Below are 17,698 nucleotides of genomic sequence, written 5' to 3'. Positions count from 1 at the left end.
CCATGTACTACCTCAACAGGAGAGGAGGTGTAGGGTCACTACCACTGTGCAGAGAGGCAATGCAGCTCTGGTTCTGAGCAATTCAAGAAGGAATCTCCCCATCAGCAGTTCACCTAGCCGGAGAAGAGAACATGGCGGCGGACGCTCTGAGCAGGCACAGCACAGTCTCCCACGAGTGGGAACTAGCTCAGGAAGTCCTTCAAGAGATCTTCACCCTTTCGGGAACCCCTCAAATGGGTCTGTTTGTGACCACTGTCAACCGAAGTGCAAACTGTTTTGGTCCAGGGAATTTCCTCCAAGAGGAGCTCTAGGGGACGCGTTTGTGGTTGACTGGGAAGTTCCACTCCTGTGCACATTTCCCCCAGTCCCTGTCATTCCTCACGTGATCAGGAGGTTGAGAAAGTTCTGGAAATCCATAATCCTAATTGCTCCAGATTGGGTCAGGAGGACGTAGTACCTGGACCATCTGGACATGTGCATCTGCCCTCTAATGCGTCTTCACAAATAGAGGATCTTCTCTCGCAAGAGGAAGGTTGGGTTCCCCATCCAGAGGTCAAGACACTCAGCCTTCACGCATGGTTTCTGCAAGGCTGTGATACAAGGATTGGGATCTCCCAGATGATGTCATGGAGATTTTGCTTTTGGCCAGAAGGCCAGCAACAAAATCTTTGTACCGCTTTCGTTGGAACAAGTTCAGCAGCTGGTGCAAGGATAAGAATGTGGATCCCTTTCTATGTGACACACCTATGGTGCTTTCCTTTTTGTAACTTTTAGCAAATCTGGGGCTCCAGATAGGAACAATTAAAGGTTACCTGGCCGTGCTACGTATTTTCACGCGCTCTTCAGAGGAGGATTCATATTTTAAGATCCCTCTGATTGTTCAATTGCTAACTGGCCTTACTAATGTATTTCCACCAGTTCCATTCAATGTCCCTGTATAGGATCTCAATCTGGTGTTAAGATTTGTAACATGCATTCCTTTTGAGCCTTTTTACTCATGCCCATTAAGACCTTTAACATTCAAAACTGTTTTGCTTATTGCAATAACGTCAGCCTGCAGGGTAAGTGAGTTGTAGGCTCCTTCCTGTAAACCTCCACATACAGTTTTCCATAAAGACAAGGGGCCTCATTACACGGAAGGCGGTAATCCAGGGTGCTATTAGCACCCTGGACCATGCAGGTAAATTACCGGCACCGCCTTGGCGGAAAGGGGATTTACCGCCCCATTCCAAGGTTGGAGGGGCGGTAAATCCCCCTTCCGCCATTGCCCTTCCCCATTCCCATTTCTGCCCCATAGGGCTCTATGGGAATGGGGAAGGCGCTAATTACGGCACCGCAATTTTGCGGTGCCGTAATTAGCTCCGAGGTCCCTTAGCGGGTTGGTACTTAACGCCTGCAAGAAGCAGGCGTTAATTCCTCCAACCCGCAAAGGGACCTCGTAGTACGGCGGTAAGGGTTAACGGTCACCGTTGCCATGAACGGTCACCGTTAACCCTTACCGCCGTCCGGTTATTCTCAAGGTGAAACCTTCTTTCTTGCCTAAGGTAGTCTTGTCGCAAAAAATCACTTGACCAACTTTGTATTCACCTCCCCATCTGGGGAAGGAGGAGAAAAGATTACATAGATTGCACCCAAAAAGTGCTCTCAGTTTTTATATATCTAGAATGGCTAAATTTCGGCAAAATGACCAATTATTCATTGGCTATGCTGGCCCCAAATTGTGTCTAGCTGTTAGAAAACAAACCATATCTAGATGGATCATCCTGGCTATTGGTGAATGGTACAGATTAGCGAGAAAGGACCCGCCGGAAGGCTTAAATGCACGTTCCTCTAGGGGAAGGGCAACTTCTGCTGCTCTTCAAAGAGGTGTCCCAATCAAAGACATTTGTTCAGCGGCTACTTGGTCATCTGTTCACACTTTTGTGAGACATTACTGTCTGAATTCGTCCTACAGCCAGGTAGGACAATTTGTAAAAGCGGTCCTTGATTACATCAAAATTTTATTTGTACTCCCACCTCCAAATTATTACTGCTTTGGGAGTCTATCATAAGATGAAGAATACATGGGGGGGACACAATCCATTCGAAGAACAAGTTACTGATGCCTTGTAATGTTCTTTCGGTTGGATGTCCCTCCCACGTATTCCTCATCACCCCTCTCAGGCAACCCTGCTGTACAATTTACGTGCTCTTACACTTTATGCTTTCTTCGAGAGCCTAAGGTCTAGGGTATGCTTGGTAATCCCTCTTCAGGGTGGTCGGTGGGGGTTCAGAACTGAAGCCAACGGGCACTGCGTGCGCTACTTATACTGATGATATCAACAGTCGAACGGAGATCCTCGAAGGACATCGACGACACTGCATACAGTGCCCCCTGTCGAAAAGAAATTCCGAAGCAGCTGAAGCTGGAGAGATAATTATAAAATGAGGAATACGTGGGAGGAATATCCAATCGAAAGAGCGTTACCAGGAGTAAGTAACTTGTTCTCTGAGTTTCTGTATAATAATATGCCACTGAAGTTTCCACTACTACATGATATATAGTTTTATACTGCAATTCATGCCCGGAAGTGGAAAAATGACTAAGGTAACACAAAAGAAGCAGGGGAGCATGGATAATTATGCAAAGAACACACTGAGAGGCCCCAGTCCGAATCCCACTGGATGTGCTAAAACCTGCATAGCCGCAACTGAACCCTCCGAACTACAGAAGACCCTATTGAATATGGCGGCAGGCTTCTCCTCAATTTCAATTTGGATGACTTCACGGCCAACATTACTGTGTTAAGTGCCAAGCTAGCGAAAGCTCAAGGTTGCATCACTGAAGTTGAAATGAGAGTGGGGATGGTTAAGGATTAGGTAACCACAATGAAAGGGTCAATAAACTCCTTTACTTCTGCATTCAAAGCTACACAAAAAGAATGCAGTGATCTAGAGTCGAGATCCCGTAGAAATGTCTGTACACTGAGTGTTCCATAGGGCCCTACAGGGGGCAATATGGAGCCATTTGTGGAGACCCCTGTAATGTCCGTACTCGGCCAACACTGCATTACCGCGCACTTTCTGGAAGAACTGGTCGATGGGTCCCTGATGACCGTCCCTACACCGGATGCTCAACCCCATCCAATAATTGCCCAGATCCTTAATTAATGCTATCCTGCAAGCATTTTGTGACAAAGGCAAATTAAATGGTCCAACAAGAGCGTAAAACATTTTTGGGTGTGAAGAAACCTTTACAGGATAGATCCATCCCATATTCCATGCTTTATCCAGCTAAATTGAGATTCACTTTTCAAAATAAGACATATTTTTTAACACTTCCAAGCGAGGCAGCGAACTTCATTGAAAATAATATTCCTAGTCCTGGTGGAAGGGATCGATCCCCACTGATAAGGAATCCTGGTTCATCTGCCTGACTTGTTGATAACTACTGGGTGCTTTAGTTGCTTACTGCCATTGTATACTTCCCTATAGTGTATATATACACTAAAGGGTTGCATTGTGGTATAGAGCGGGAAGTAGAATGTGGTCTGACATTTGTATGAATATATGGTGCGACAGGTGAAGTAACATTGGAATGTCCAGGAGATGGGTAATCCTGTATATATGCAACGACTACTAGCTCATGTCGAGCACCATAAAGTGCAGATTTTCTTATACAAGCATTCCAGTTAGGCTCACATCCCGGATCGCCTGATCTTTGCGGGGGTTGGGGGTGTTACAAATGATACACGTCGTATTCAACTCAGACAAGGGGCATGCTGATTTTGATACATCATAGCTTTTGGATTTATGTGTATTAAATCTCTAGTAGACCCTTGCCGTTGATATTTGACTGTGCAGTGCACAAATGAGACTAGAGAGATTTGACTGTGTGAGGAGTCAGGAATGAAACTGGGACAAAAGGGGTTCATAGTTTTGGTCAAAGACTTTAATTAAAAGAAACAGGTTTGGGAAAATGCCACTCTGTCCCTGCACTAGAGGAGCTTCCCTACCTAAAACCGAAACTAAGGATCTGTCAGTGGTCAGAGTGTCCAAAACAGAACATCTTGTTTCCAAATTTCTATTCTGACCTTCACATTCTAACAAAGTAATTCTAAATTGGAAAGGGAAAATATCTTTGGCCTTGAGTGATGTATAAATGTTCACAAAGAAAATGCGAGACAGAAAAAGATCCAAATATTAGAGTTCCTTGTTACAGAGGGTGATTACCTTCCCCTGGATTTCTCTTCGCTCTGGTGTTCTTTCAGGATTATCAGTCTCTTGAGTATCAATGTGGCTGGTGCACAAAGCAACTTGACTCTTGGACTTTGCAGTGTTAGGATACCTGTGTACTTTCCTGCCAGATGAAATATTTCCTCTGCCTTTTCCTGATGTGCTCAATTCAGGATTTCTTGACTCAATCTTTGTTTTACACTTAGTTCAGCTTGATGCCTCATATGCCTTCCTATCAGTGCGTCCTCATAGAAACATATGTTCACAATTAACATCCACTTGGTATACTCTCCTGCCAGGGACTTTCTCCTTTGAATACTCTCACAACTTGTATTTGACTGGTATACTCTCCTGCAAGGGCCTTCTTTTATAAGGACTTCTTTATGCTTTCAAACTGCCTGGTATACTCGCCTGCCACAGCTTTCTTAGGTCGACTCTGTACTCATTTCCAGTACTGATAGTCTTATATTGACGACTTCTGGCTTTACATCTCCTGGGACGCTATTGTTCCAGGACTTCTTTCACATGGGTATTACATACACTCATACAATTGCAAGTCTCTTATTCCGTTTGCTTAATCCTTTGTACAACAATGTTCATTTGCATGTGTTCGTTCAGGGACTGTTTTTTATCATTAACAGTTTTTGCCATTCCTGCCAATATTCCCCGGTGTCCCCTCTATCCTTATCAGGACTTGCCATTTCTTCCCAGAATATTTTGCTTATTTCTCAGTTAACCGGCAGGGAGCGTTCAGCGTCCTACTCGCCGCCTCAGTTTCACGGTCTTTATGCTCTTCGTGGCTCCTGCTGGAATTTCTGGCATCTTCCCGAGCTCCGGCGAGGTGAAAGCGACCTCTGGACACCTGCAAACGCGTCGAAGTCTTTTCTCAGCTTCTGGCATCCCTGCAGTATGTTCCTCTTCATGGCCCGCTTCCCTTCTCTTCCTCCATAAGCCGGTTTCCTGCACAGAGAGACTTCTGGTCCTCAAATCTTAGGGGACATGAACTATGGGGAAAGTTTATCACCATCCCCGATACCATCCCTGATATACGGCATACGCCCTTTCTATTGTTTTGTAGTGCATTGTTTATTTATATAGCGCCTACACAGAAAAGTGTTTCAAAGCGCTCAAGGAGGGTGGGAACAAGGGGGAAAACAGTCGCTCAGAGCCTTTTAAATTCTAAAACGATGATAGCCTGCACAGGCAGAGTAAGTGTGTAAAATACATTTAACAATTGAGACACAGCAAATAGGTCTGATGGCGATTCTGCAGTTTTACCACTGCAATTAAGGGGAGAAAACAAGGGAGAACAGACAGCCGATCATCAGGCTGTTGCGTTTGGATCGTGCATGTGCATAGAAGATCACAGAGAGGGGGAGATCCAAGTGCATCCAGTCAGTGTAGACTGGGGTAAGTGCAGAGAGACACTCTCTTGGGTTATTTGAGTGCAGTGAAGGTGGGTGGGAGTAGGGCCCTGAGGCAAGTGCGAGAGAGGACTGGCAGGGGTGCCAGGGACCGGTGAGACTCTGAGGACCACCAGGCAGCCAGTCAGCAATCTGTATGGGAGAGGATGGAGAGATGGTGAGAGCAGAGGGCTAGGTTAGCAGGGTAGAGGGAGAGCGAAGGAAGAGGAGAAAAGGAAGGTCTTGAGGAGTTTACGGAACTTAAGGTCAGGCTCATGATGGAGGGCGGCAGGGAGGCTATTCCAGAGAGAGGCACCTGCTGAGGATAAGGATCTCCCTTCAAATCTCTGCTTGGAGAACTGGCTCACTCGCAGATGGTTGGAGGAAGATGAGCGGAGGGCTTGTGAGGAACAATATTTAGGTAGGCATTGTTGCATGTAGGTTGGTCCCAGACCCCAGAAAGCCTTGTGGACAATGCAGAGGGTCTTGAACTTGATCCTTGTAGCCACGGGGAGCCAGTGAAGGGATTTCAGCATCACAGAGATGCAGTCCCTGGGTTTGAGGCCAAGGCAAAGTCTTGTGGTTCTGTTCTGGCTGAGTTGTAGAGCGCACAGGGCAGAAGAAAGGAGGTTGAGGAAGAGACTGTTGCGATAATCCAGCCTAGAGAGAACCAGGGCTGTTGCAGTGTTATAGGCTGTGTGCAGCCTTTCAATTTAGGTGGGTAGACTTTCCTGAAGAACCACCTAATGACCCATGTCTTTCATATGTCGCAAAAGCTGACATTGCCTGTGTGAGGACCAGGTCAGTCCTGATAGAAACCACATGAAATGGGCAGAAGATTTAGGGATAGATATGAGGTATTGTTAAACACGCAATTCCAACTCATTAAATGTAAAATATTAAATAGATGGCACTATACTCCATCCAGGATGTTTATTCACGCAAGATTGTGAGGGCAGATGCCCCAGGTATGGGTCGGAAGACATATGGTCCTATACAGAACTAGAATTATTTTGGAATGCGGTTGTGATACTCTCTGGAAGATTGTGGTTGCTGCCCACACCGATTGCATGCTTATTTAGTCAATATAACGCATCTCATGCTTCCCTTAGGAAGCTGTTAAATCTTGGATTTCTTTTGTCCAAGAGATGTATTTTACTGTGGTGGACACACCTGTGGGCCCCTACCAAAGAACAATATCTAAAGGATGTTGTTTGGTCTAATAACAAGGAGGCAAAGTCGCAATGTCTAACCGACCTGTAAATATTTGGCTTATATATAGGATGTATTTATTGACCGATACTCCCATACCCGATCAGACTAATTCTAATGGAGGTGATTCTACCTTATTTTAACAGGAAACTCTGAAGTATTGTACGTACAAACTGTCTCGCACTATAACATTTATGGATGTCTTTTTTTCTTCACTATGTAATACTACTGCATCCATCTGGCTGTTGAATCGAGCAATACCAGAAAAATCATGTTCCAGAGGCAGGGAGAGTTTCCAATGTGGGCGGTCAGAAATTGACCGCTAAATTAAAATAAAGAATGCGGTTGGCATATCAAAGGTAAAGATTCCTGATTTATTTTTACGTTTGTAAAAGGGATACAGCACTTTGGTTTTAAAATCATAACACTTTACCCAACTGGAACAGACTCAAGTGAAAATCAGCAAAGATGAGCCCTCAATCAGCAATCCAGAAACAAAAGCCCCCTATTTACATTGTTGTATGAGATACTTTTGCAATGTGAGAAATTGCATTTCAGGCTCTGTGCCAGACTTAATGCAATGCAGATGGGCACACTACCCAAATTATTCAGCACTGCTAAAATGGATTTTCAGAACCAGTACTGGCAGAGGGTTCTGAAAGGGCATCCTAGTTAGGCGAACCGGGTAAGTGACACTTGGCTCTAGCCAAACTCCATCAAGGTAATATAGACTAGCAGTAAGGAAGACTTTAGGGTATATGAGAGTGATCTAATAGTGCAGTTAACCACACACAGAACACTCAAATGAAATAGGTTACACAGGAGTACACAAAAATACCAATTGATTAGGCCTTTAAACTTGAAGCAGGTAAAGTCAAGCAGCTATCACTTAAACACACTGATAAAGGTGGGACTGTTGCGCACGTAGCTGAATGTAAGCTCTTGTGTGAGATCTGGTGGCGAGCCTGGGTCCTGGGCAAAATACTGGCTGGAAATCGTCCGGTTTTTCACCACAACAAACAGGGTAGCGTAAGAGACTGTTGAGGATTCCCCTGTCCAAAAACTCTACAAATCCGCCTGATAAATCCAGAGATATGGCCGCCTTGCAACTGGGCCTGCTGCTGTCATGACCCTCGCCCAAAACCCCCTCTGGTAAACCCATTGGCCAGGTGGAGTCAGGACTCGGGCCTCTAGAGCCTGGGTTCCTCTTCAAAAGCCCTCATGGGGTCAGGCTCAGACACCATGAAAAACAATGTGATTAGGAACTACTTTATTGTATTGTCAGCCAACATGGAGGCATCCACATAGCTTGGTTCCTAAGAACCAAGCTATGCGGTCTAGTGTTTTGGGTGTGGTAGCCTAGGGATTACTTTACCTGGACTATTTTGTTGGGGCTATTTAAACCACACCCAAGCAAGACAACACGCTTCGTGTTACTTTGCAGCTTGCAACGTGACACTCACCGTGTCGAGCTATTCCCTCGAACCTCAGAGAACCAGAACCTGCAAGGAGACAAAAGGAACATCATTAGCAGCAGCATCTTACCTGCAGTCTTCATCTTTAAACACTCACAGCTACTGAGAACAGCTTCCTCGAATCTGCACGCCTCCCGGACAGAACGACCTGAAAGAGGAAGATAGAGGCAACATTAAAGAAAACAGTCGAGACATTTACAAATTACGAACTGCTCAAAAGGCTTACCTGGCTGGTCGCCTCTCGGCTGGCACCACTCCGGACATTCCACTCACGCTGAAGAACACCGCAACCTACAAGGAAGGAAAACACAGGTTAGCAAAGGCAAGACTTTGCAGCGCTGTGCATAGCACTTACTTACCACACCATAGCGCTCTTAATGTGCCATCATTTACCAGCGGGGCTCAACCAAGCCACTTCGCCGCGCTGAAGCTCTGCATACCTAAGGGAGAAAAAAAGAGACATTTTAAACAAAGAAAGGGATGCAGGATGGCAACAAAACTAAAGAACAGCAATAAGACCTACCTGTACAATATCAACCGGCCCGGCGTCAGTGAAGTAACTGGACCGCACTCGCCCATGAAAGACAACGCGCCCCTGCAAAGAAGGCAGGACGGAGAGCACGCCTAATTCTACCACAAGGTGAGGAGAGGGTGCCAGAGGGACTGAAATCATACGGGGGTGGAGGGAGGATACTTATCCCAGTCAGTCAGTCTTGAACACAGCCCTCCTGTATTTTCAGGCAGAACCTTCCCCGCATACCACATCAGGGCAAAGCTGAGAAGCATACCAGCGAGTAACCCGGCTGGGTGGCGTCCCTGTGGATTCCAGGTGAGCGTAACAGCTGCGGCCTCTGAAGTAAGGGATGCCATGCTGCGCTCCTGTGAACACCTCCTGGTGGAGACCTACACAGACACCAACACAACGGTTGTGAATCCGGAGGTGGAACTTTGAACAGTGCACCAGGACAGACCGTCCAAACTGCTTTGAATACAGCAGACTTAATAAGCAGCTGCAGGCGGGCGGTGGAAGCTGCAAGCGACACCCTAAACCGCCCGTGTGGCAGAAACACCAGCATCAGCCTGCTGCAAGCGGTAAGCCGCTGCCAGAGGTGTGCCCGGGGCAGACTCCGGGCCTCCCAGCGGTATGCTACAGCAAGTGTGACGGTGGGGAGAGGCGGCCTGTGATCGGACTACGGTGCCCTTGCGCTGTGGCTGGATGGCGACTCAACTATTGCCGCCCTCTCTCTATTACTCCCTCCGCTCGCCGTGATAAAGGAAGCACCACAGACACGGTAAGAGAGCGGTAGGGGGGACATTCCGAACCGTGAGCACAGGCAGATATGTAACGGGACAAGCCACAGTCTCCAAGACTCAAGAACACGGCATACCTCCATTCCCTATCCCTGGGCTACAAACACTATCCCAGTGGTCTAAGTTATAGTGACACAAGCCGGACCCACATAAATAAAGGGATCGACACGGGCAGGAGTTAACGTATGCTGTGATATGCGAACAGGCTAAGGGAAGCATTAGGAAGCCAAGCAAGAAGAAAACATTCCACCGCGTGACAGTATTAAGCGACTTGCGCAAGCTAACCTGCAAGGGCCCCCCCCCCCCAATAATAAAGCGACACATCACTGGCCTTCAGGAACTCCCAATCGAACACCTCACCCCCCTGTGGGCTGCAACCGGCATATACAAGTTACTACTCCATCCCATAGAGATTGGTTTGCTGGACTGCTTTCTGTGGCGTGTGACAACTGGTAGCAACCCAGGTAGCACAACACCAGCCACCAGAGGCAGCCGGCAACCTGGCCCAGACAGGATTATCCGACCTGCAGCGAATTTTGCAGCTACGCTGAGGCGCTTTTAGTTACACTTCGAGGACAAGTCACCCAGGGGAGACACCGAGCAGGGGCCATATCTAAAACTGCATTCTGGGAAGGATGGGCAGGGAATGACCCACAGTACACAACTGAAGGCCCTGCTCGCCAGAAGAGCCAGGGGCACTAAGGAGCTACCTAGAAAAAGGAGACACAAGGCGCATGCAACTATCACGCTGTTCACACCAGGTTTGCTCCCCGAAAATTGCAGAAAGGACCTCACCCTGGGGAGGTACCAGTGGAGTGCATAAACACCCCACATCCAAGCAGCATATGGAGCAGGAGCGCAGAGTCAAATAAAAGGACTAAGGGTGCGGCCTCTAAGAAAAGTGGAGTGATGGATAAATTCACTAAACCTACCACCAAATCGAACAGTAGAGGGAACGAAGGATCTGATGGCCCAGAATCGTCAACATCAATGACAGCTCCGGTCACCATGGATCTACAGAGCGTCTTTACATCAAGGCAACAAAGATTTGCATCCATAAACGACAAGATAGACGGTATCAATGTCTCAACAATCTGCACTCAGCTGGAAAAAGCCACACAGTGACAAGCATGGGCAAAGATTTGGGTACGGTCAAACTAAAGTGCGAGAATCTGGAGGCGAGATCTCATCAAAATAATATACGCATTATACGGGTGCCTGAGGATGCCCTGAAGGTACCAATGTAATTAGCTGTTGAAGAGCCACTAAAAGAACTGCTGGGGGACCCAGGCTGGTCGACAATGTTTGTAGTTGAACGAGCACACAGATCCCTGGCTGCATGACCCAAACCGGGCGCCTTTATCAGGCCGATAATAGCACAGCTTATGAACTACAGAGACAGGGACATGGTATTAAGGGCCACAAGAGACTAGCAAGAACTAAGGATGGGGTCCAGTGTGATCCGTATTTACCCAACACCACCCTGGCAGTTCAGCAGGAAAGGCGAACGTTCACTGGAGTGAAGAAACTGCTGAGAGAACGCAAGATACCTTACTCGATGCTATATCCGGCCAGGCTGTGCATGCAATACAAACATAAAACATACTACTTCACATTTCCAGATGAAGCTGCTACCTTTGTGGAAGCTAACATTCCTCTGCAGCCCAACAAGCAACCGCCTAAAGTAGAAGAAGACTGACTGTGGGGTAAGCCAAGCCGTGGGAGAGGACGGTACACCCGCTGCTTAAGCAGGCCACCACCACTATAATGAGGTCGGCAAATGTGACTACGAGAATGATAGATTGAGGCGGCGCCAATCCCCGAGGTTGGACTGCAAAACACACAACAGGGAGCGGGATGCAGACCTGGGTCGCTGTAAGGCATATGGGCAGTGTTTCTCCTGTAATGGTCCCAAGTGGTTGGCAGGACGCACCAGGCAAGAGGCAACTACAACCCTGCAAACCCCCGGAACACTTAGAGAGTCTTTATTTAAGGAGGCGGCACTGGCTGTTCTATATTGAACTAGTGACTTGGCCTTGGCCTATAGACACGCAAGGTGATTAGCAAGTGGTGCCGCCAGCAGATATGGGGGACTGGGACAGACTGCAAGCGCCCTGCAGACTGAAGTAATTCATAATGTGTGTTGGTAATGTTACTGTGTGATGTAAGGAAACTCAGACCGGACAAGGCATTAATGCTAAGTACCGGGACCCTTGCCACCACCGCAGCGGTCGCCCCCAATGTGAGTGGATAGTCTAGTTATAAGGGAGATGGGGGAAGGGCAAAGGGACATGCATAGTTGAAGTTCGGTGAAATATGATGGTCGGGGAGGGGGTAGAAGAGGGGAGCTGGGGAGAACGTTATAAAAATGCACAGATTAGCTGCAACAGGTTACTGCAATGCTGGTAGAATATACAGGCGTGTGAAGGCACTACAAGCATGAATGAGAGATGATGGCTGACAAAGGGTTGGTAGGGATAAAGCTGTTTAGCTGGAACGTGACAGGCCTTGGAATGCCTGTGAAGATGAGGAAAGTAACGGCGTATGTAAATGGACAAAGTGGGCAGATATTATTTCTGCAAGAAACACATTTACTAGACCACCAGGCACGCAAGATTGCCCTTGGTTGGGGGGAGGGCACAGTTTCTACACCTCCTACTCTACAAGGGCCAGAGGAGTCATGATCCTGATTCATAGATCGTTAACGTTTACCCTATACATGACAGAGAGCGACCCCTGCGCTAGATATGTGTTGTGCACGGGAAGCTAGTTAGTGTCTAAGTACTGTTGATTAATCTATACGGCCCCAACATAGACGACCGGAGTATTCTGCAGAGGTCTTTTGGAAATGTACCTGACTGCTCAAGTCATATGTGGAGGGGTCTTTAACATCATATTAGATGTGGTCCTAGACAGAACATCGGCCACACCCAGATCCCTGACTGGAGCAGCACGCACAATAATTACACATAGTGCAGACCTGGGTTTGAAAGATGCTTGGTGCTCATTACACAGGACTCAGAGGGCCTACAAATTTTACTCATCAGTTCATGACATGCACTCCAGGATAGATTTCTGGCTGATATCTCAGAGGGTTTTGGGTTGGGTGACAGATACCAGGATACTGCCCAGAACACATTCAGATCATTCCACTGTGTCTCTGCTGTTAGATATCTCAGAAAGAGCCCCACAGAAAGCACCATGGCAGTTCAAAGCAGCATTGCTGCCTGATCCCGTATTTACAACCAGCCTAACACAACATGTCACTGAGTTCTTCGAGAATAATGAGGGCTCTGTAACCCAACAGGCTGTCCTATGGCAAGCATTTAAGGTCTACATTTGGGGGTATTGCCATGTCCACAGAGCTAGGAGTGCTCTGAGACATACGAGGGGAACTCAGGACGAGGGAAGAATCTCTGGCTAGGCTGCGGTCGGAATATGCAACCAACCCGACAGCACAGACTAGCGCTTACATCAAAACACAACTGGATGAATTCCGGGCAGCGGCTGACAGGGAGCTGCGCTATTTTGACAGACCAGCAGCCGCACGCAGGTACGGAGAACCGGAAAGGCTGGGCAAGCTGTTGGCACACATGGTTCACAGCGACAGGGGAAGCATGAGCATCCTGTGCATTGCCAGGAGTGATGGGGTAGTGGTCATGAAACAAAAGGAGCTCTTGTCAAGTGTTCTATGACTTTTATGCTAAATTATACTCTCCGCAAAGCGTAGACGCAGGCAGCGAGATTGATGAATACGTTGCCAAAATACCCACAAAACTCCTGTCGGGGGAAGCGTGCGTCATCCTAGATACACCGATAATGTTACACGAGATAAAAAAAAAAGATATAAGAATCTAAAGAGGGGGAAAGCTCCATACTCGGACGGGCTGGGTGCAGAGTCTTATAGGGAGTTTTTGTGGGTTTACTGCCCTTCGTCTCCTCTTAGTGTGGACGGAAGCTCTGGTAACCAGCAAGCTTCCAGACACAACATGCAAGGCGGTCATTACCTTACTACTGAAGTCGGGAAAGCTGCCGGAGGACTGTGGATCATATCGCCCGCTGTCCCTCATTAATACTGATGCGAAGATATTCACAAAGATACTGCCCACCCGGTTAAACCCACTGATGCCGTATATGGTGCATGAGGACCAGGCGGGATTCGTACAGGGCAGATCCTCGGCATCTAACATACGGCAGTGCTATAATATATTAGAAAGAATCCAGAAAGACACTATAGGAGCTGCAATTGCCTTAGATACGCAAAAAGCATCCGATACTATGTACTGGCCCTTCTGATTTAGAGTGTTGCACAACTATGTATTCAGCCCAAACTTCATTAAATGGGTTTGCATTCTTTACACGCAACTGCATGCAAGGGTTAATGTCAACGGAACGCTTTCTTCACTCCTAGAACTAGCGGGGGCACAAGGCAGGGATGCCCGTTATCTCCATTGCTATTCGCATTGGTGATAGAACCATTGACTGCCCTCCTAAGAGTGCGGCACGTCCGTCCAGGGATAAATATAGCTGGGCGAGTGGAGTTGATAACTCTCTAAGCAGACGATATCATGCTATATGTGAGGGAGCCCGAAAGATACCTGCAGAGAGTACTGGCAGCGGTACGAGAATTTGGGGAATATTCATGTCTCAGATTGAAACCAAGCAAGTGTGAGATATTCCCGCTGACTGACGTGACCGCTGAGCCTAGTGATCTGTATGGACTCAAATGGGCACCCCAACGGGTGAAATACCTCAGTATCGAAATGGCAAGCACAGCTCAGCTGGTGCGCTCCCTCAATTACGAAGACCTAACGGATGCTCTTTGCACCAAGATCGACCGCTGGAATCATCTCCCTATCTCACTTACGGGCCGGCTAGCGTTAGTCAAAAAGATTATGCTTCCTAATTTGTTCTATCTGTTTAGCACGGTACCATTGTGGCCGGGAAGAGCCTTCTTCTCGAATACAATCGGCATGCGCAATGTTTGTATTGAAGGGTCTTGCGCGAACGAGCTGGAGGTGTTTAACAATGCCATATGAGCAGGGGGGGCTGGTGGCTCCCAACTTCGAACTATACTTCCTGGGCGTGCAGGCTTATTATGCGGTGTACTCGGTGGAGGGTGGACCCGGCGCGTCTCATGTGTCATTGAAGACTCGGGGTACATCCTACATGAGCTAGCCGAAGGGAAGCCAAGGAGTGATAATCAAATAGACCCAGTCCTGATAACGCAGTGGGCATGGAGCACACTAGTTAGTCACCCTAGGGACACCACAATGTATAATCCAGACATGCCGGTTTGTGACACGCATACCTGCCTCCAACACAGGATGCAGAACTAGCAACTCACTAGCGGGGCAAGGGCATATATTACTTCAGAGACCTATACCGCGATGGCCAATTTATTAGCTGGCGTGGCATAAAGATATCTATCGGCGATGCCCCATTACAGAAATCACAGTATTTTAGGCTGCGTTCTGCACTAGCGACAACGTGGGATGGGTTCCCCCATGAGCCACCCTCGCACTAGAGTCTGGGGTACGCACTCTCTCTGAACACAACGAATAAGACTGCATTGGTTCTGTACAAACTCGCACTGTCTGCTAGAAAGGTGCTAGCACCGGATATTTAAAGGGGAGTGGGAAAGGGACCTGCGGATCACTATCACGAACACGCACTGGATGCAATTATGCAGACTGACAAAGCACATTTCCTGCAACTCCAGGTACAGACTAATCCACTTCATGAGAGTGTATAGAGTGCACCTCACCCCTGCCCGACTTAAGAAAATGCACGACACAGCAGAAGGGAAGTGCCCTAGATGTGAGAACGAGGAGGCTGGCACACTTCACATGTTGTGGTCTTGCGGAAAGCTCACTGAATACTGGGCTAATGTGTGCAAAGCATTGGAAGAAATGGTGGACCAACCCATAGAGTGGGAACAGGGGTCATGCTTATTAGGCTTTGTATGTAAACTGAACGCTGTTTGGCGGAGACTCCTCAGTCTAGGCCTGTTGCTGGCTAAGCATGCCATTCTGCTCAGCTGGAAGAGCAGAGAACCCCCCCTCGATGGAAGAGTGGGTGAGCGATATGACCTGGGCGAATGATAATGAAGTCTATTCTAGTTTACTGCCCCTAACAAATCGCCTGAAAGCCATCTGGGGAGGATTTAGGCAATACCTGCTCAATAAGAGTGAAAGGGAAGACAGCCAAGACCAAGTTCTATAATGTATGTACGGAAAACGCCTGAACAAGTATGCTATTGTAATCTGGGCCAGTATGTAACACAACTGTAAGAAATGTAATGTGGTAATAGTGTGCAACAGTTAAAGTTAAAAAAAACACAATTATAAAGACATTTATATACAGTTGATCTCAAAGCGAGATCACCGATACTTTACAGTAAAAGCAGTAAAAGCTGTTCAAGTTATTGAAACTGAGAAACTTTGAGCAGTAAACTGAAGGAACAAAGTATTTATATCCTAAACCTGCCATATAAATATAGGGCCCCTATTGCTTTAACAGTCCTTCTCTATCAGGTAATTTGGCCTAGTGCTTCAGAGGGTCACAATTCCAGGTAGGTACCGGAGTAGGACGTTTTGCATGTTCCCCCAGAACAAGCTTTAGCACGCCAATAGGTTTAGAGCATTTCCAGAATAAAGCACTTATGGAGTTCTGAAGGTAAGTAAAAAGGTTTTAGTGGTACTCTGCCAAGTCTACCAGATTAGGTTTTGCCCTGTGGTGGATCCTTGGCCAGAACGCCACCCATCATGACCAAGCAAGTGGGAGTTAGGGTGTGGAATGCATGACCATAGAATCCCTATGGCAGTATGGGGGCAAGAAAACAGGTTTTCAGGCTTGCACCTCAAACTCCAATTTTCTAAGTGAGCACCTTTATAGTACTACGAATCTCTGGGGCCAATTACTTCTGCAGTTAGTCCAGTCACAGGGGGTCCAGGGCCATGGGTGCAGTGGCTGAAGTCTGTGTCTGGTTTGGTTGGGGATAGACGGCGGCACTGTGCTTTAATGGGACAGTTCTAGAGATCTTCTAGCAGGATGGCCCTGGCACTTCAGCCCAGCAGGACCTTCGACTAGAAGAGTCCACCAGAGTAAGTCTAGAGGAGATCCCCAGGGTACAGCAGAGATGGACAGCAGCCAAGTTCACCCAATCAAAGGGTGGCAGGCAAGACACATAGCAGAGAGGAAGACCTGGTTTAAGGATGGCCCCTCTTCATTCTGGAAAGCAGAGGGATGTATTCGGCCACAAGTTTTCGACCTGCAGAGCCCCTAGCTCCAGTTCAAGATGGAGAGAGAGGTCTTTGCAGATGCTAGACGGCCCGCAGCGAGATCCCAGGGCACTCTCATCTGATGATGGTCTTCTTGTGTAGGGGTCCAGACTAGTTGGTTTCCACCAATCCAAGGTTCGAAGCACCAAAGACGATCTTCTTGGAGTGCAGCAAGAGAGACTGTGCTTCACTGGGACTAGGCCTTGGTGTGGTGGTTGCCCTCAGCAGATGACTTCAGCGAGGACTTCTCTTCTTTAAGGTCTTGGCTCCAATGGTTGATATGAGAGACAGCTGCAGTGCTTTTTTTTCCCAGTTCGTGCTCGGGGCAGAACAGCTCACCAATGGCAAGGATCTGCACCATTCAAAGAGGTAAGGGCTGTCCAATCATGAACAGCCTCAAAGTCGAGACATCACCTGGCTGGAATTTGGATCGCCACAGGACAGTCGCATACTGCCATATCCAGCCAGCTAATGCACACCCTTTGCCTGGAAATCCAAGATGGATTCCGCAAGGCTGCATGGCTTATACGACATTTCCTCACCTGATAAGGCAGGAAGAAGACCAATAAACAGGTTGTCAAAAGGACGCAACGAACACCACATGGCATGAGTGTATGGCATGAGTGTATGGTACCCAAAATAGTGTTATGCCAGAAAAAAGAAACATGCATGAAAGTGCATTGAGAAAAATAGTAGAACGCAATCTGCTGCCACCAGCCAGTTCAAGCCACATGAAAAAAGTACCAAAAATAATACTAGGAAAAAAAGAAAAAAGGCATATATAGTACCCTTCCAGCAT

The sequence above is a fragment of the Ambystoma mexicanum genome, chromosome 2p (assembly GCF_040938575.1).
Source record: "Ambystoma mexicanum isolate Mex_15411 chromosome 2p, UKY_AmexF1_1, whole genome shotgun sequence".
NCBI lineage: Eukaryota > Metazoa > Chordata > Amphibia > Caudata > Ambystomatidae > Ambystoma > Ambystoma mexicanum.
Note: the sequence above shows the minus strand (reverse complement) of the source record.